This window comes from Miniopterus schreibersii (genome assembly GCF_964146895.1).
Source record: "Miniopterus schreibersii genome assembly, chromosome: 5".
Classification (NCBI taxonomy): domain Eukaryota; kingdom Metazoa; phylum Chordata; class Mammalia; order Chiroptera; family Miniopteridae; genus Miniopterus; species Miniopterus schreibersii.
Window position 1 is genome coordinate 92,450,689 of NC_138106.1, and position 12,707 is coordinate 92,463,395.

Consider the following 12,707-nt stretch of genomic DNA (forward strand, 5'->3'; position numbering starts at 1 on the left):
ATGTAAGGGTGTCATCGAGAACATGAAGTCAGTCGTGCTTTTGCACTCTGCAACCAAGGGAAATGTCCTTTTGAACATACCTGTCTGAATTTCACTGCAAAATGCACTTCTTTTCTGGTTTCTTGAATGTTCTCAATACATTAGAAGAAAGAGCGTGTTTGAGCAAGGGTGATGCAGTGTGCGTTTCACTGGATTACAAGTGATTTGGGAAACATACTCCTTGTTTTTCCACAGTGTCTAAGAAACAACATGAGGCTTGCAAGAGATGGAAACAATGCATCCCACAACGTATTCCAGCAGTGAAAACACACGTTTCTGCAAAGACTTTGAAGGAGCAAGCAAAAGAATAGTGGCTGAGTGTTCTTTCAGAGAGAAACACACGCATTTCTTCCTTCTGGAGTGAGTTTCCGGCCAGGAATTCATATGCATTTTGTACTGTGCAGAATGTAGCTACCTGCTCGGGAGTTGTGTCATTGAAGCACCTTTCCTGCAGGAGCTTATTGCAACATTCATTGTTGGGCTAAGTCCTTTAGGGTTGGTTTTGGAAAGTCTTTCAACCTTGGCCAAATCTCGCTTCCTACGAAATTTTTTCACAGCGCCGTTTCCAAGTGTCCACAAAGAGCGGCTGCTTGATACTGTCCACATACACATCTCCCATACTGGCATGCTCGTTTCACTACCTGGAATTTGGTTTCCTCTTCTTTCTTTGAAATGACAAGGCCTTCATTCAGCATGCTACACACATCTTGTAGCAGTTTCAATTTTAAGCATGTTGGTGCTCTAAGAACGCTGTCTAACCTGTGTAGAGTGTGTCACTCTCCAGCACTGAATACACAACTTAGAGCTCCTTTCGCCACAGACACGCAAACACATCTTTTTGGGAAAGCCCTAATTGTGGTCAATTGGAAATGTAAGGGTTTCATCGAGAACATGAAGACCATCATGCTTTTACACCCTGAAACCGAAAGAAATGGCTTTTTGTACATGCCAGTCTGAATTTCACTACAAAATGCTCTTCCTTTCTGCTTTCTTGAATGTTCTCAACGCATTAGGAGAAAGAGCATGCTTGGGCAAGAGTGATGCGGTGTGTGTTTTTCTGGATTGCAAGTGATTTGGGAAACATCCTCCTTGTTTTTCCACATCGCCTAAGAAAGAACATGAGGCTTGCAAGAGATTGAAACAATGCATCCCACAACGTATTCCAGCAGTGAAAACACGTTTCTACAAAGACTTTGAAGGAGCAAGCAAAAGAATAGTGGCTGAGTGTTCGTTCAGAGAGAAACACATGCCTTTCATTCTTCTGTGGAGAGTTTTCAGCCTGGAATTCATTTGCATTTTGTACTGTGCAGAATGTAGCTACCTGATCGGGGGTTGTGTCATAGAAGCACCTTTCCTGCAGGAGCTGAATGAAACATTCATTGTTTGGCTAAGGTCTTTAGGGCTGGTTTTGGAAGGTCTTTCAACTTTGGCCAAATCCTGCTTTGCACGAAATTTTTTCACAGCGCTCTTCCCCAGTGTCCACAAAGAGCTGCTGCTTGAAACTGTCCACATGCACATCTCCCATACTGGTGTGCTCGTTTCACTACCTGGATTTTGGTTTCCTCTTCCTTCTTTGAAATGACAAGCCTTCTTTCCGCATGCTACACACACCTTGTAGCAGTTTCAGTTTGAAACATGTTGCTGCTCTCAACACGCTGTGTAACCTACGTAGAGTGTGTCACTCTCCAGCACTGAATACACAACTTAGAGCTACTTTCAGCACAGACACGCAGACATCTTTTTGTGAAAGTCCTACTTCAGGTCACTTGGAAATGTAAGGGTGTCATCGAGAACATGAAGTCAGTCGTGCTTTTGCACTCTGCAACCAAGGGAAATGTCCTTTTGAACATACCTGTCTGAATTTCACTGCAAAATGCACTTCTTTTCTGGTTTCTTGAATGTTCTCAATACATTAGAAGAAAGAGCGTGTTTGAGCAAGGGTGATGCAGTGTGCGTTTCACTGGATTACAAGTGATTTGGGAAACATACTCCTTGTTTTTCCACAGTGTCTAAGAAACAACATGAGGCTTGCAAGAGATGGAAACAATGCATCCCACAACGTATTCCAGCAGTGAAAACACACGTTTCTGCAAAGACTTTGAAGGAGCAAGCAAAAGAATAGTGGCTGAGTGTTCTTTCAGAGAGAAACACACGCATTTCTTCCTTCTGGAGTGAGTTTCCGGCCAGGAATTCATATGCATTTTGTACTGTGCAGAATGTAGCTACCTGCTCGGGAGTTGTGTCATTGAAGCACCTTTCCTGCAGGAGCTTATTGCAACATTCATTGTTGGGCTAAGTCCTTTAGGGTTGGTTTTGGAAAGTCTTTCAACCTTGGCCAAATCTCGCTTCCTACGAAATTTTTTCACAGCGCCGTTTCCAAGTGTCCACAAAGAGCGGCTGCTTGATACTGTCCACATACACATCTCCCATACTGGCATGCTCGTTTCACTACCTGGAATTTGGTTTCCTCTTCTTTCTTTGAAATGACAAGGCCTTCATTCAGCATGCTACACACATCTTGTAGCAGTTTCAATTTTAAGCATGTTGGTGCTCTAAGAACGCTGTCTAACCTGTGTAGAGTGTGTCACTCTCCAGCACTGAATACACAACTTAGAGCTCCTTTCGCCACAGACACGCAAACACATCTTTTTGGGAAAGCCCTAATTGTGGTCAATTGGAAATGTAAGGGTTTCATCGAGAACATGAAGACCATCATGCTTTTACACCCTGAAACCGAAAGAAATGGCTTTTTGTACATGCCAGTCTGAATTTCACTACAAAATGCTCTTCCTTTCTGCTTTCTTGAATGTTCTCAACGCATTAGGAGAAAGAGCATGCTTGGGCAAGAGTGATGCGGTGTGTGTTTTTCTGGATTGCAAGTGATTTGGGAAACATCCTCCTTGTTTTTCCACATCGCCTAAGAAAGAACATGAGGCTTGCAAGAGATTGAAACAATGCATCCCACAACGTATTCCAGCAGTGAAAACACGTTTCTACAAAGACTTTGAAGGAGCAAGCAAAAGAATAGTGGCTGAGTGTTCGTTCAGAGAGAAACACATGCCTTTCATTCTTCTGTGGAGAGTTTTCAGCCTGGAATTCATTTGCATTTTGTACTGTGCAGAATGTAGCTACCTGATCGGGGGTTGTGTCATAGAAGCACCTTTCCTGCAGGAGCTGAATGAAACATTCATTGTTTGGCTAAGGTCTTTAGGGCTGGTTTTGGAAGGTCTTTCAACTTTGGCCAAATCCTGCTTTGCACGAAATTTTTTCACAGCGCTCTTCCCCAGTGTCCACAAAGAGCTGCTGCTTGAAACTGTCCACATGCACATCTCCCATACTGGTGTGCTCGTTTCACTACCTGGATTTTGGTTTCCTCTTCCTTCTTTGAAATGACAAGCCTTCTTTCCGCATGCTACACACACCTTGTAGCAGTTTCAGTTTGAAACATGTTGCTGCTCTCAACACGCTGTGTAACCTACGTAGAGTGTGTCACTCTCCAGCACTGAATACACAACTTAGAGCTACTTTCAGCACAGACACGCAGACATCTTTTTGTGAAAGTCCTACTTCAGGTCACTTGGAAATGTAAGGGTGTCATCGAGAACATGAAGTCAGTCGTGCTTTTGCACTCTGCAACCAAGGGAAATGTCCTTTTGAACATACCTGTCTGAATTTCACTGCAAAATGCACTTCTTTTCTGGTTTCTTGAATGTTCTCAATACATTAGAAGAAAGAGCGTGTTTGAGCAAGGGTGATGCAGTGTGCGTTTCACTGGATTACAAGTGATTTGGGAAACATACTCCTTGTTTTTCCACAGTGTCTAAGAAACAACATGAGGCTTGCAAGAGATTGAAACAATGCATCCCACAGCGTATTCCAGCAGTGAAAACACACGTTTCTGCAAAGACTTTGAAGGAGCAAGCAAAAGAATAGTGGCTGAGTGTTCTTTCAGAGAGAAACACACGCATTTCTTCCTTCTGGAGTGAGTTTCCGGCCAGGAATTCATATGCATTTTGTACTGTGCAGAATGTAGCTACCTGCTCGGGAGTTGTGTCATTGAAGCACCTTTCCTGCAGGAGCTTATTGCAACATTCATTGTTGGGCTAAGTCCTTTAGGGTTGGTTTTGGAAAGTCTTTCAACCTTGGCCAAATCTCGCTTCCTACGAAATTTTTTCACAGCGCCGTTTCCAAGTGTCCACAAAGAGCTGCTGCTTGAAACTGTCCACATACACATCTCCCATACTGGCATGCTCGTTTCACTACCTGGAATTTGGTTTCCTCTTCTTTCTTTGAAATGACAAGGCCTTCATTCAGCATGCTACACACATCTTGTAGCAGTTTCAATTTTAAGCATGTTGGTGCTCTAAGAACGCTGTCTAACCTGTGTAGAGTGTGTCACTCTCCAGCACTGAATACACAACTTAGAGCTCCTTTCGCCACAGACACGCAAACACATCTTTTTGGGAAAGCCCTAATTGTGGTCAATTGGAAATGTAAGGGTTTCATCGAGAACATGAAGACCATCATGCTTTTACACCCTGAAACCGAAAGAAATGGCTTTTTGTACATGCCAGTCTGAATTTCACTACAAAATGCTCTTCCTTTCTGCTTTCTTGAATGTTCTCAACGCATTAGGAGAAAGAGCATGCTTGGGCAAGAGTGATGCGGTGTGTGTTTTTCTGGATTGCAAGTGATTTGGGAAACATCCTCCTTGTTTTTCCACATCGCCTAAGAAAGAACATGAGGCTTGCAAGAGATTGAAACAATGCATCCCACAACGTATTCCAGCAGTGAAAACACGTTTCTACAAAGACTTTGAAGGAGCAAGCAAAAGAATAGTGGCTGAGTGTTCGTTCAGAGAGAAACACATGCCTTTCATTCTTCTGTGGAGAGTTTTCAGCCTGGAATTCATTTGCATTTTGTACTGTGCAGAATGTAGCTACCTGATCGGGGGTTGTGTCATAGAAGCACCTTTCCTGCAGGAGCTGAATGAAACATTCATTGTTTGGCTAAGGTCTTTAGGGCTGGTTTTGGAAGGTCTTTCAACTTTGGCCAAATCCTGCTTTGCACGAAATTTTTTCACAGCGCTCTTCCCCAGTGTCCACAAAGAGCTGCTGCTTGAAACTGTCCACATGCACATCTCCCATACTGGTGTGCTCGTTTCACTACCTGGATTTTGGTTTCCTCTTCCTTCTTTGAAATGACAAGCCTTCTTTCCGCATGCTACACACACCTTGTAGCAGTTTCAGTTTGAAACATGTTGCTGCTCTCAACACGCTGTGTAACCTACGTAGAGTGTGTCACTCTCCAGCACTGAATACACAACTTAGAGCTACTTTCAGCACAGACACGCAGACATCTTTTTGTGAAAGTCCTACTTCAGGTCACTTGGAAATGTAAGGGTGTCATCGAGAACATGAAGTCAGTCGTGCTTTTGCACTCTGCAACCAAGGGAAATGTCCTTTTGAACATACCTGTCTGAATTTCACTGCAAAATGCACTTCTTTTCTGGTTTCTTGAATGTTCTCAATACATTAGAAGAAAGAGCGTGTTTGAGCAAGGGTGATGCAGTGTGCGTTTCACTGGATTACAAGTGATTTGGGAAACATACTCCTTGTTTTTCCACAGTGTCTAAGAAACAACATGAGGCTTGCAAGAGATGGAAACAATGCATCCCACAACGTATTCCAGCAGTGAAAACACACGTTTCTGCAAAGACTTTGAAGGAGCAAGCAAAAGAATAGTGGCTGAGTGTTCTTTCAGAGAGAAACACACGCATTTCTTCCTTCTGGAGTGAGTTTCCGGCCAGGAATTCATATGCATTTTGTACTGTGCAGAATGTAGCTACCTGCTCGGGAGTTGTGTCATTGAAGCACCTTTCCTGCAGGAGCTTATTGCAACATTCATTGTTGGGCTAAGTCCTTTAGGGTTGGTTTTGGAAAGTCTTTCAACCTTGGCCAAATCTCGCTTCCTACGAAATTTTTTCACAGCGCCGTTTCCAAGTGTCCACAAAGAGCGGCTGCTTGATACTGTCCACATACACATCTCCCATACTGGCATGCTCGTTTCACTACCTGGAATTTGGTTTCCTCTTCTTTCTTTGAAATGACAAGGCCTTCATTCAGCATGCTACACACATCTTGTAGCAGTTTCAATTTTAAGCATGTTGGTGCTCTAAGAACGCTGTCTAACCTGTGTAGAGTGTGTCACTCTCCAGCACTGAATACACAACTTAGAGCTCCTTTCGCCACAGACACGCAAACACATCTTTTTGGGAAAGCCCTAATTGTGGTCAATTGGAAATGTAAGGGTTTCATCGAGAACATGAAGACCATCATGCTTTTACACCCTGAAACCGAAAGAAATGGCTTTTTGTACATGCCAGTCTGAATTTCACTACAAAATGCTCTTCCTTTCTGCTTTCTTGAATGTTCTCAACGCATTAGGAGAAAGAGCATGCTTGGGCAAGAGTGATGCGGTGTGTGTTTTTCTGGATTGCAAGTGATTTGGGAAACATCCTCCTTGTTTTTCCACATCGCCTAAGAAAGAACATGAGGCTTGCAAGAGATTGAAACAATGCATCCCACAACGTATTCCAGCAGTGAAAACACGTTTCTACAAAGAATTTGAAGGAGCAAGCAAAAGAATAGTGGCTGAGTGTTCGTTCAGAGAGAAACACATGCCTTTCATTCTTCTGTGGAGAGTTTTCAGCCTGGAATTCATTTGCATTTTGTACTGTGCAGAATGTAGCTACCTGATCGGGGGTTGTGTCATAGAAGCACCTTTCCTGCAGGAGCTGAATGAAACATTCATTGTTTGGCTAAGGTCTTTAGGGCTGGTTTTGGAAGGTCTTTCAACTTTGGCCAAATCCTGCTTTGCACGAAATTTTTTCACAGCGCTCTTCCCCAGTGTCCACAAAGAGCTGCTGCTTGAAACTGTCCACATGCACATCTCCCATACTGGTGTGCTCGTTTCACTACCTGGATTTTGGTTTCCTCTTCCTTCTTTGAAATGACAAGCCTTCTTTCCGCATGCTACACACACCTTGTAGCAGTTTCAGTTTGAAACATGTTGCTGCTCTCAACACGCTGTGTAACCTACGTAGAGTGTGTCACTCTCCAGCACTGAATACACAACTTAGAGCTACTTTCAGCACAGACACGCAGACATCTTTTTGTGAAAGTCCTACTTCAGGTCACTTGGAAATGTAAGGGTGTCATCGAGAACATGAAGTCAGTCGTGCTTTTGCACTCTGCAACCAAGGGAAATGTCCTTTTGAACATACCTGTCTGAATTTCACTGCAAAATGCACTTCTTTTCTGGTTTCTTGAATGTTCTCAATACATTAGAAGAAAGAGCGTGTTTGAGCAAGGGTGATGCAGTGTGCGTTTCACTGGATTACAAGTGATTTGGGAAACATACTCCTTGTTTTTCCACAGTGTCTAAGAAACAACATGAGGCTTGCAAGAGATTGAAACAGTGCATCCCACAGCGTATTCCAGCAGTGAAAACACACGTTTCTGCAAAGACTTTGAAGGAGCAAGCAAAAGAATAGTGGCTGAGTGTTCTTTCAGAGAGAAACACACGCATTTCTTCCTTCTGGAGTGAGTTTCCGGCCAGGAATTCATATGCATTTTGTACTGTGCAGAATGTAGCTACCTGCTCGGGAGTTGTGTCATTGAAGCACCTTTCCTGCAGGAGCTTATTGCAACATTCATTGTTGGGCTAAGTCCTTTAGGGTTGGTTTTGGAAAGTCTTTCAACCTTGGCCAAATCTCGCTTCCTACGAAATTTTTTCACAGCGCTGTTTCCAAGTGTCCAGAAAGAGCTGCTGCTTGAAACTGTCCACATACACATCTCCCATACTGGCATGCTCGTTTCACTACCTGGAATTTGGTTTCCTCTTCTTTCTTTGAAATGACAAGGCCTTCATTCAGCATGCTACACACATCTTGTAGCAGTTTCAATTTTAAGCATGTTGGTGCTCTAAGAACGCTGTCTAACCTGTGTAGAGTGTGTCACTCTCCAGCACTGAATACACAACTTAGAGCTCCTTTCGCCACAGACACGCAAACACATCTTTTTGGGAAAGCCCTAATTGTGGTCAATTGGAAATGTAAGGGTTTCATCGAGAACATGAAGACCATCATGCTTTTACACCCTGAAACCGAAAGAAATGGCTTTTTGTACATGCCAGTCTGAATTTCACTACAAAATGCTCTTCCTTTCTGCTTTCTTGAATGTTCTCAACGCATTAGGAGAAAGAGCATGCTTGGGCAAGAGTGATGCGGTGTGTGTTTTTCTGGATTGCAAGTGATTTGGGAAACATCCTCCTTGTTTTTCCACATCGCCTAAGAAAGAACATGAGGCTTGCAAGAGATTGAAACAATGCATCCCACAACGTATTCCAGCAGTGAAAACACGTTTCTACAAAGAATTTGAAGGAGCAAGCAAAAGAATAGTGGCTGAGTGTTCGTTCAGAGAGAAACACATGCCTTTCATTCTTCTGTGGAGAGTTTTCAGCCTGGAATTCATTTGCATTTTGTACTGTGCAGAATGTAGCTACCTGATCGGGGGTTGTGTCATAGAAGCACCTTTCCTGCAGGAGCTGAATGAAACATTCATTGTTTGGCTAAGGTCTTTAGGGCTGGTTTTGGAAGGTCTTTTAACTTTGGCCAAATCCTGCTTTGCACGAAATTTTTTCACAGCGCTCTTCCCCAGTGTCCACAAAGAGCTGCTGCTTGAAACTGTCCACATGCACATCTCCCGTACTGGTGTGCTCGTTTCACTACCTGGATTTTGGTTTCCTCTTCCTTCTTTGAAATGACAAGCCTTCTTTCCGCATGCTACACACACCTTGTAGCAGTTTCAGTTTGAAACATGTTGCTGCTCTCAACACGCTGTGTAACCTACGTAGAGTGTGTCACTCTCCAGCACTGAATACACAACTTAGAGCTACTTTCAGCACAGACACGCAGACATCTTTTTGTGAAAGTCCTACTTCAGGTCACTTGGAAATGTAAGGGTGTCATCGAGAACATGAAGTCAGTCGTGCTTTTGCACTCTGCAACCAAGGGAAATGTCCTTTTGAACATACCTGTCTGAATTTCACTGCAAAATGCACTTCTTTTCTGGTTTCTTGAATGTTCTCAATACATTAGAAGAAAGAGCGTGTTTGAGCAAGGGTGATGCAGTGTGCGTTTCACTGGATTACAAGTGATTTGGGAAACATACTCCTTGTTTTTCCACAGTGTCTAAGAAACAACATGAGGCTTGCAAGAGATGGAAACAATGCATCCCACAACGTATTCCAGCAGTGAAAACACACGTTTCTGCAAAGACTTTGAAGGAGCAAGCAAAAGAATAGTGGCTGAGTGTTCTTTCAGAGAGAAACACACGCATTTCTTCCTTCTGGAGTGAGTTTCCGGCCAGGAATTCATATGCATTTTGTACTGTGCAGAATGTAGCTACCTGCTCGGGAGTTGTGTCATTGAAGCACCTTTCCTGCAGGAGCTTATTGCAACATTCATTGTTGGGCTAAGTCCTTTAGGGTTGGTTTTGGAAAGTCTTTCAACCTTGGCCAAATCTCGCTTCCTACGAAATTTTTTCACAGCGCCGTTTCCAAGTGTCCACAAAGAGCGGCTGCTTGATACTGTCCACATACACATCTCCCATACTGGCATGCTCGTTTCACTACCTGGAATTTGGTTTCCTCTTCTTTCTTTGAAATGACAAGGCCTTCATTCAGCATGCTACACACATCTTGTAGCAGTTTCAATTTTAAGCATGTTGGTGCTCTAAGAACGCTGTCTAACCTGTGTAGAGTGTGTCACTCTCCAGCACTGAATACACAACTTAGAGCTCCTTTCGCCACAGACACGCAAACACATCTTTTTGGGAAAGCCCTAATTGTGGTCAATTGGAAATGTAAGGGTTTTATCGAGAACATGAAGACCATCATGCTTTTACACCCTGAAACCGAAAGAAATGGCTTTTTGTACATGCCAGTCTGAATTTCACTACAAAATGCTCTTCCTTTCTGCTTTCTTGAATGTTCTCAACGCATTAGGAGAAAGAGCATGCTTGGGCAAGAGTGATGCGGTGTGTGTTTTTCTGGATTGCAAGTGATTTGGGAAACATCCTCCTTGTTTTTCCACATCGCCTAAGAAAGAACATGAGGCTTGCAAGAGATTGAAACAATGCATCCCACAACGTATTCCAGCAGTGAAAACACGTTTCTACAAAGACTTTGAAGGAGCAAGCAAAAGAATAGTGGCTGAGTGTTCGTTCAGAGAGAAACACATGCCTTTCATTCTTCTGTGGAGAGTTTTCAGCCTGGAATTCATTTGCATTTTGTACTGTGCAGAATGTAGCTACCTGATCGGGGGTTGTGTCATAGAAGCACCTTTCCTGCAGGAGCTGAATGAAACATTCATTGTTTGGCTAAGGTCTTTAGGGCTGGTTTTGGAAGGTCTTTCAACTTTGGCCAAATCCTGCTTTGCACGAAATTTTTTCACAGCGCTCTTCCCCAGTGTCCACAAAGAGCTGCTGCTTGAAACTGTCCACATGCACATCTCCCATACTGGTGTGCTCGTTTCACTACCTGGATTTTGGTTTCCTCTTCCTTCTTTGAAATGACAAGCCTTCTTTCCGCATGCTACACACACCTTGTAGCAGTTTCAGTTTGAAACATGTTGCTGCTCTCAACACGCTGTGTAACCTACGTAGAGTGTGTCACTCTCCAGCACTGAATACACAACTTAGAGCTACTTTCAGCACAGACACGCAGACATCTTTTTGTGAAAGTCCTACTTCAGGTCACTTGGAAATGTAAGGGTGTCATCGAGAACATGAAGTCAGTCGTGCTTTTGCACTCTGCAACCAAGGGAAATGTCCTTTTGAACATACCTGTCTGAATTTCACTGCAAAATGCACTTCTTTTCTGGTTTCTTGAATGTTCTCAATACATTAGAAGAAAGAGCGTGTTTGAGCAAGGGTGATGCAGTGTGCGTTTCACTGGATTACAAGTGATTTGGGAAACATACTCCTTGTTTTTCCACAGTGTCTAAGAAACAACATGAGGCTTGCAAGAGATGGAAACAATGCATCCCACAACGTATTCCAGCAGTGAAAACACACGTTTCTGCAAAGACTTTGAAGGAGCAAGCAAAAGAATAGTGGCTGAGTGTTCTTTCAGAGAGAAACACACGCATTTCTTCCTTCTGGAGTGAGTTTCCGGCCAGGAATTCATATGCATTTTGTACTGTGCAGAATGTAGCTACCTGCTCGGGAGTTGTGTCATTGAAGCACCTTTCCTGCAGGAGCTTATTGCAACATTCATTGTTGGGCTAAGTCCTTTAGGGTTGGTTTTGGAAAGTCTTTCAACCTTGGCCAAATCTCGCTTCCTACGAAATTTTTTCACAGCGCCGTTTCCAAGTGTCCACAAAGAGCGGCTGCTTGATACTGTCCACATACACATCTCCCATACTGGCATGCTCGTTTCACTACCTGGAATTTGGTTTCCTCTTCTTTCTTTGAAATGACAAGGCCTTCATTCAGCATGCTACACACATCTTGTAGCAGTTTCAATTTTAAGCATGTTGGTGCTCTAAGAACGCTGTCTAACCTGTGTAGAGTGTGTCACTCTCCAGCACTGAATACACAACTTAGAGCTCCTTTCGCCACAGACACGCAAACACATCTTTTTGGGAAAGCCCTAATTGTGGTCAATTGGAAATGTAAGGGTTTCATCGAGAACATGAAGACCATCATGCTTTTACACCCTGAAACCGAAAGAAATGGCTTTTTGTACATGCCAGTCTGAATTTCACTACAAAATGCTCTTCCTTTCTGCTTTCTTGAATGTTCTCAACGCATTAGGAGAAAGAGCATGCTTGGGCAAGAGTGAGGCGGTGTGTGTTTTTCTGGATTGCAAGTGATTTGGGAAACATCCTCCTTGTTTTTCCACATCGCCTAAGAAAGAACATGAGGCTTGCAAGAGATTGAAACAATGCATCCCACAACGTATTCCAGCAGTGAAAACACTTTTCTACAAAGACTTTGAAGGAGCAAGCAAAAGAATAGTGGCTGAGTGTTCGTTCAGAGAGAAACACATGCCTTTCATTCTTCTGTGGAGAGTTTTCAGCCTGGAATTCATTTGCATTTTGTACTGTGCAGAATGTAGCTACCTGATCGGGGGTTGTGTCATAGAAGCACCTTTCCTGCAGGAGCTGAATGAAACATTCATTGTTTGGCTAAGGTCTTTAGGGCTGGTTTTGGAAGGTCTTTCAACTTTGGCCAAATCCTGCTTTGCACGAAATTTTTTCACAGCGCTCTTCCCCAGTGTCCACAAAGAGCTGCTGCTTGAAACTGTCCACATGCACATCTCCCGTACTGGTGTGCTCGTTTCACTACCTGGATTTTGGTTTCCTCTTCCTTCTTTGAAATGACAAGCCTTCTTTCCGCATGCTACACACACCTTGTAGCAGTTTCAGTTTGAAACATGTTGCTGCTCTCAACACGCTGTGTAACCTACGTAGAGTGTGTCACTCTCCAGCACTGAATACACAACTTAGAGCTACTTTCAGCACAGACACGCAGACATCTTTTTGTGAAAGTCCTACTTCAGGTCACTTGGAAATGTAAGGGTGTCATCGAGAACATGAAGTC